Below are 7,830 nucleotides of genomic sequence, written 5' to 3'. Positions count from 1 at the left end.
TGTACAGAAGGGCTAATTGCTGGACTCCTACCGCTGGATTGACACTCAACTCAAACCTGAGTTAATACTGGGACTTCTATGGAAGAAGCTCAGAGGCGGCTTATGGGGGGGGGAGGTTGGATGTCACCCTCCCTGGAAAACTGGGGGATGTCCCACCCCAATGGAAGAATTAGGAGCGCTAGAAAACAGATCAAGCACATTCTAGATTTTTAAATTTGATTATTTAGAATTTATTAAAACAAATTTTCCTGCGGCCTCACTTTTTCACTCATAATGAAGATTTTAAAAAAGAAATTCAAATCTTGCCCCCACACTTTTCATCCCCCCAACTGTTCATGGTTTTGACATAAAATCGACCAAATTCCCTGTAAAAAATTCTAGGTGGGAAATGAAATCATAAGCCGCCCCTGAGTAAGGTCAAGTCTGATTTCTAATGATTAAAGGTTGACCGCAATTATTGTTACTAAACCTCCATATTATTCTACAGAGTGTCCCACATCATATTAGACCGAGAACGGGTCTAAATTATGATTTTCGTGACTAATTAGAAAATTTCATTAGAATGAATCATTTTGAAAAATAAAATAAGGCTTATATAAGAATTTTCTTGCGGAAAGTGATAAGTTTTTCGAGTATTAAGGGTTTTTTTTGGTGTTAAAGATTGGAGATAATCTAATATGATATGGGACGCTCCGTAGATGAAAATACAGTATTCGATAGAAGAATAAATCGTCGGTATCGGTATCTTCATTGGGAGAGAGAACTGAAGCTAATGTATTTTTAAAAACGTCTTCTAACCAGTGATTAGGATCCGGATTCGTTGGATTAGAAAAAAAACTTTTTTACTCTCAAAACCCAAATCCGAACTGTTGAAGAAAAGAGAGCTTATACAAAGGAATTGAGTCTTTGGAACAAAATCCAATATGTAAACCTCAATATCTTTAGAATTCGATGTTGTAAACCTTTTATATTTCAAACTCAGATTTGTTGATCTAACAGAATTTTAGTTTGAAATATCTAAGGTCTGCAACATTTGGTTCCAAAGATATAGTGATCAGAAAATCAGAGTTTGTGTCAAAGACGCAATTCCTTTCCGATTTATCAATGGTTCCAAGTTTTAGCATAAAAATAAGCAAAATCAATTTAAAGAAATATTTATGATCCGAATTCATTTTTTTTCCAGTGCGGATCCAGACTAAATATATTTGTTGTTAAAAATGTATTTTACCGCGGTCAGACACCAAGTCTAATTAATGTGATGACATTAAGGAAACCTGACACCGTCGTAAGGTACTATTGACATTTCCCCTTACCCCTTTTATTCAAGGCAACATCGAAAATAAAAACTTCAATTAGAATATTGAATGTTTGTTAAGATGCCTCGCCTCTATACTGGACCCCCGGCCTCAGCCCCACCCCTGAAATAGGAATATTTGATTTTGAATATCCATCACAATTACATATTTGTATACTGGTGGAGCAAGGGTGGAGCCACAAATAACTTAAACTAATCTTAAATATACACAAACCCAGGCAAATATGCCTATATAGATAGATCGGTAAACTGTAAATATTCATGTATCTGCCTGTATTTCGGTTTTATTTGTGTGAATTTTGATACAGGTATTAATTTCATTGTTTTTTTATATTTTCAGAATTCAACTTTTCCTAGCATGGGATAACGACAATATATCTTGGGTATGTCATTCTTTGAATGGATGGTCACTTGAAATCACTACATAAAATCTCTAAAGCTTCTAACACATAATAATAAAAAATTGAATATTAATAAATATTTTGAAGAAAATGTTTACGATTTTTAGATATCTCGAACCTGTGTTTTATACACAGCTATCAACAAAGGATAAGTCTGTAATGACAACTTGAAACTTTCTAAATATGACGACTCAAGGCTAGAGTAAGTTTTCCGGCCTTAAAGAGTGTCTATTTAAATACAATTTTTTTCTTCTAAAGAAAAGCTATGAATAAGACAAAATAAAGTTGAAGATCCCGATATGCTACGAAAAGTTTCCTTTCCTAAATGATATGAGCTGTCAAATAAAACTAGCGTATGTTAGAGGTTGCTAAGGCATACCAATAATTTCGTGGAAATAATAGATTGTAGACATCGAGTGACTTCCATAGAATCCCAACGGATTACACATTTTGAAAGATCACCTGTTTTTTATGCTACGGAATTTTGTTGTTATGTTTGAGATATATAGTAATTCTATCTGAACTCTACAGTCTAACAGTCTACATACTGAACATACTTATGTTACTGAATGATTTAATAGATCTAGAATAAAATATGCCTGACGTATAAGGATATTTTTAATCAGAACAGATCCAGGATATGCTTTATTATTCATTAGTTTGTTTATAACACCCCTCCTGCAACTATCTGGTCTGGTTATACATAACACCCTTTTTATATACGTGTATGTACAATGTATTTATAATCGTATTGTATAAAGAATTTGTATATTTTCCAAATTATTATATGACAATTTTCTTGAAAGATGTATGATGTTGTTATGTTATATGTTTCCTCAATATTGTCTTTATAATAGTGTGTTCTCAACAATGTGCAGTGTGCAGTGAGTGCAGAAACCACTTTGCGTCCTCAATATGCGTCCTGATTATTCCGCATTTAACTCAATTATAAGTGATTCTTCGGTAATTGCGTCCAAATAATTGCGTCTGCCTAAATGCGTTCTTATTTATTTCAGAGAATAATAAGAGGAGAGTTCCCAATTTCTAGAATTTCTATATGTTTATCATGTTTGTCTGCTTGTTTTCTTAGCAACTATTGATCGGAAGGTTTTCGGTGGGTTGTATTCAGGGAGTAAGGAATAGAAGGGAGATAGATATAACTGACGCGGTTCGCCCTACCATATGATTATACATGCTTTACAGACGAAGTACTCCATTTGAATAAGAAATATTTAAATGTCGTCATATGCACAATTACCGCGTACATGTATTCAGAAAAGGTCATTGAATACATTTGACAGGGAAAAAAGTATGCTGAACATCGCCAAATAAATTCATTTTTAAGATGCAAAATTATTAGCAATACAAACTTATTTTTTTATATTAAATAAGATTGTTTTTATTTTTTACGGTAAAGTAAAAACTACATTTCAAAAATTAAAAGACGACCTGTAAAAACTCTTTTTCAAATGGAGTACTTCGTCTGTAAAGCATGTATAATCATATGGTAGAGCGAACCGCGTCAGTTATATCTCCCTTCTATTCCTTACTCCCTGTTTGTATTACTTAGATTTATCGGGGCTGCTTGGTATATTTTCATAGAAAGGTTGATTTAAACAGTTTGGTTGTGGTTGGCTTGGTTGGTTTCAGTGTACAGGATTTGATTGTTGCAAAAAGATATTTGCACGTTTGCCAAACTCCCGTCGTTGAGGTCTCTTTATATTCTAATTATAAACTGGCAGAATGAGAATAAGTTCACATGCGGGTATATTGTATAAGGTATAGGAATGGGCACACAGTGGAGCGGAGATGATTAAAGTATGGGAAGGTGGGATAGAGTTTGTTTACATCTAAAGGGACTGTACGCGTAATTTTCTTGAACATGGCAATGCTCGAGTCACAACGGTACCCTTAAAAGCTTTTCCTGATCAAGTATGATTTAGATATCAATATTTATAATTTTGAGAACTGATTATTTTTAACTGTGGTTTTTCTACTAAAGTGACTTGCGCATTTCTTCTGCAGGAAACGTATCGGAATTATAAAAAATAAACACATATTAATCAGATAAAGGTAAAGGGTACCGTTGTGAATCGAGGATTTCCAACTTGAAATTACAGCTTCCTCTAGCTGTCTGAAAGTTGGTCCGGAACTTGAAATGACTTTTTATTCACATATTTCAATGTTTTGGTCAGTTCTCAAAACTAATGAAATAAACCAAAAAACCATAATTTTAAATAGAAATTAAATCTGGACTAACCTAAAGTTCAATGCGCCCGTATTTAATTATTTATAATTTAGATCTATTCTCGCAGCAAAAACATTCTTCAATATTGCCATACATTAACACAATGCTAATTTGGGGCTGGGCCTTTATACATTAAGATTTATACATTACAATCGAACAGATCTTTTAACCGTCGGAAATATTTGATAAATATTCTGTAAACCATGAACATTAAAGTTTCCTGATACCTAACAGTCAAGAATATTCCATTGATCAACAGTTAATTAAGATATTTTGTTATCTCCCTGACAAGACAAGGGTGTCTAGCGTCTGATGGCAACCGTACTATGGTTTACAACTACATCTGTTGAGTAAAAGATGAAAAATGAGATGTATCGTTGAGATAAATTAAAACTGACAGCTCACCATCACCTCCCTATACTCCAGCCACCTTCCTACTCCACCCCCTCAGCTTCCAGCCACCTTACTACTCCACCCCCTCAGCTTCCAGCCACCTTCCTACTCCACCTCCTCAGCTTTCAGCCACTTTCCTGCTCCACCCCCTCAGCTTCCAGCCACCTACCTACTCCTCCTCTGCTTCCAGCCACCTTCCTACTCCTCCTCAGTTTCTAGTCACATCCCTACTCCACCCCCTTAGCTTCCAGCCAACTCCCTACTCCATCTATTTAGCTTCCAGTCACCTTCTTACTCCACCTNAGCTTCCAGCCACATTCTTACTCCACCCATCAGCTTACAGCTACCTTACTACTCCACTCCCTCAGCGTCCAGCCACATTCTTACTCCGCCCGCTCAGCTTCTAGACACCTTCCTATTCCACCCCCTCAGCTTTCAGCAACCTTCCTACTCCACTCCCTAAGCTTTCAGCTGCCTCCCTACTCCAACCCCCAACTTCTAGCCACCTCCCTACGCCACCCCCTCAGCTTCCAGCAACCTTCCTACTCCACCCCCTCAGCTTCCAGCTGCCTCCATACTCCAACTCCTCAGCTTCTAGCCACCTCCCTACGTCACCCCCTAAGCTTCCAGCCACCTTCCTACTCCACCTATATAGCTTCCAGTCACCTTCTTACTCCACCTCCTCAGCTAGTAGCCACCTCCCTACTCCATTTCCTCAGCTACCAGCCCCTTACCTACTCCACCCCCTCAGCGTCCAGCCACCTTCGTCACCTGCCCTCTCGTTTACATCCTTATTAACCCGGTCGGTCCCTTCACTTTACAAACACCTTCCTATACCCCACCTTATGATCATTAAAATAAGGGCGGCTTGTGCTTCTGTCTTTTCTGGTATAATAATTCAACTTTTTGTTGATTTGTTAACTTAATGTTTAAATCTGCGGTTAAAATACTGTCCTATTCATCTGTTGCCTTTTTATACAGGGTGAAGATAAAGAACTTTATACAAAGTGAAGATGAGGGATTTTACATACAGGGTGGCTGCACTGCAGTGAACAATGGATTCAAGATATATAATATTTAAACTTGAAAATTAGAAGAAAAAGTTCAAGTTAAAAAAAACTATCTTAGGAATCTTAGTCGCGTTTTAAGTTTCTACTGTATAAACACGCATCCGTTTCTGAATAAATTATGCGTACAGGTTGAAATATTTGGATCGAATTTCTTAATCTGTGTCAATATATCTCCATTCTCCAACATGCGTCAGATATTATAGAGCTGCGTCACAGGATTGACATGAATAAGGTCATCTTGATCAGATTTCAACTTTACAGGATATACAGGAGTTGGAGTAGGAGTAGGAGTAGGAGTTTAGGAGTAGGAGTAGGAGTAAGAGTAGGAGTAGGAGTAGGAGTAGGAGTAGGAGTAGGAGTAGGAGTAGGAGTAGGGGTAGGAGTAGGAGTAGGAGTAGGATCAGGAGTTAGAGTATAATGTCGTTATGTAAGCGTATACTGTACAATTCGTACAATATACATAGCAAAAATAACAAGTTGTAAATATGAGGCTGGCATAAATGTCGTGGTAGTGATGGTGCCCTCTTTTAAAGATTATAAAGTTCACGTGACAGATTCTTTGGTTTGATTTTATATTTTTCTACTATAAGGTTATATTTTGAGCACAAATTGATACTTTCTATGATAAAAATGTCGAACAAAGAGAGCTGTCTTCATTTATCAACTTTAGAAACTTCAAACCTTCGTTCAGGGATTTTATTGTATACATATATGTATATTATATAAACAGGGCTAACCATATGAAATAAAAAATGTTCAACTTCATTTTAAAGGGATTGGTGTAATGAGTGGGGCAATTTACGGTAGTTGAACCGAGAATTTAGTATTGTACGTAGAGTAATTTTTTAGAATTCATTTGAGACCTATCAGAGTTTTTACGGTGAATATTTGTTCAGCAAGAATGCAAATTCAATCTTTAAAATCCTCATAGATTGTCCCTTTTGGAGGGATGATTTTGATGATCGGTATTTTAAAAATTATTCATCGATAACTATGAAAAATGTAACAAAAATTCGACAGTAAACCAAGAAGTTGTTTAAGAACAGGTTGAGGAAATAAAAATTAACTCATCGAAAATAACTAATCTTATTCAGTTATTAGTTTCTGTAATGTCTCATTGTTCACAAACATTTTCTGTAGACTTCCTGCGATTTTTACTGAAAGGCGACATTTGAAGAATTTGAAGAAATCTGCGAACAAATTTGTAAAGAAAAAGAAATTCAATATAATGATGAAACGAAAATGATTGATTCTAACATTGATTTATTAACGAATTCCTATTGAAAAATATGTTCCTAAACATCCAATTAGTTTACTTAACAATTTTTGTTATATTTTTTGCTGTTTTTATTGAATACTTTTTAAAAAAACGATTCTCAAAATCATCTCCAGAATGGAATGAATTTAACAATTGAATTTGCACTCTTGATGAATAAATATGCACCATAAAAATGAATCCTAAAAACAATTCTTTACAAAGCTGCATTCTTAGTTCAACCAACTTACATTGCCGGTCACTCCCTTTTAAGTGACCCTTCATTAGAGAGTCATTAACGATTCATGGATGCCTTTGTTTTTCCAAAAAAAAAGATTCGCAAAGGAATTGAGTTTTTGCCACAAACTCAAATCCCAATATCTTTGCAACCTGATGGTGCAAACCTTTGATATTTCAAATTTCTGATTAGAAAATCAGAGTTTGTGGCAAAAACTCTACTCCTTTCTACAAAAAGAATGATTTGTCACTTTTCAACTTTTTTCCCTTGGGCTTAGATTCAGGAATATGGCCATTCTTACACTCGATCTACAGATTTTATTCAATCTTCTCTCTTAAATGGTATTAAACAATGGACCGAATTTAATGCATTTGAGCTAGGTCGCTGAACAAGGACAAATCCTGAGTCACTGATTCAAAATATTTGGTTGAACCGTCTCTGAACCTAACTCAAATTCATAAAATCCGGTCCCAGATAAATTTTATAATAAACCTATCTCCAGATTTTGGTATTTGATCGAGTTACAGGTCGATATGCATCCGAGTCTCATTCTTTATAGCTAACACTGTAGATGTTATAAGAAATACATTGTCAGTTACACTGTTAAACAGAAATATTTACACTAAGATAGTTAGTCAGTGAAACCTGAAGTATATGTAAGATAATCAATTAAACTGAATCTGGTTCAACTAAGGTTCAACTAGAACAACTCCCAAAACGGGAGACATACAGAGATCCATTTATATTCGGTAATTTGAACGTATAGAGTGTACAGTGTATACACTACGTCATGGTAACTTAGATACATGTATACCAGGAATACCAGGGGGGATGAATATAGAACAGATATAACAGATAGATGATTTCATAGATTGATAGACGGACATAAAACTAAATAGATAAATAGACG

This window comes from Eurytemora carolleeae, unplaced genomic scaffold (genome assembly GCF_000591075.1).
Source record: "Eurytemora carolleeae unplaced genomic scaffold, Eaff_2.0 scaffold675, whole genome shotgun sequence".
NCBI classification, from domain to species: domain Eukaryota; kingdom Metazoa; phylum Arthropoda; class Copepoda; order Calanoida; family Temoridae; genus Eurytemora; species Eurytemora carolleeae.
This window is presented reverse-complemented; position numbering follows the sequence as displayed.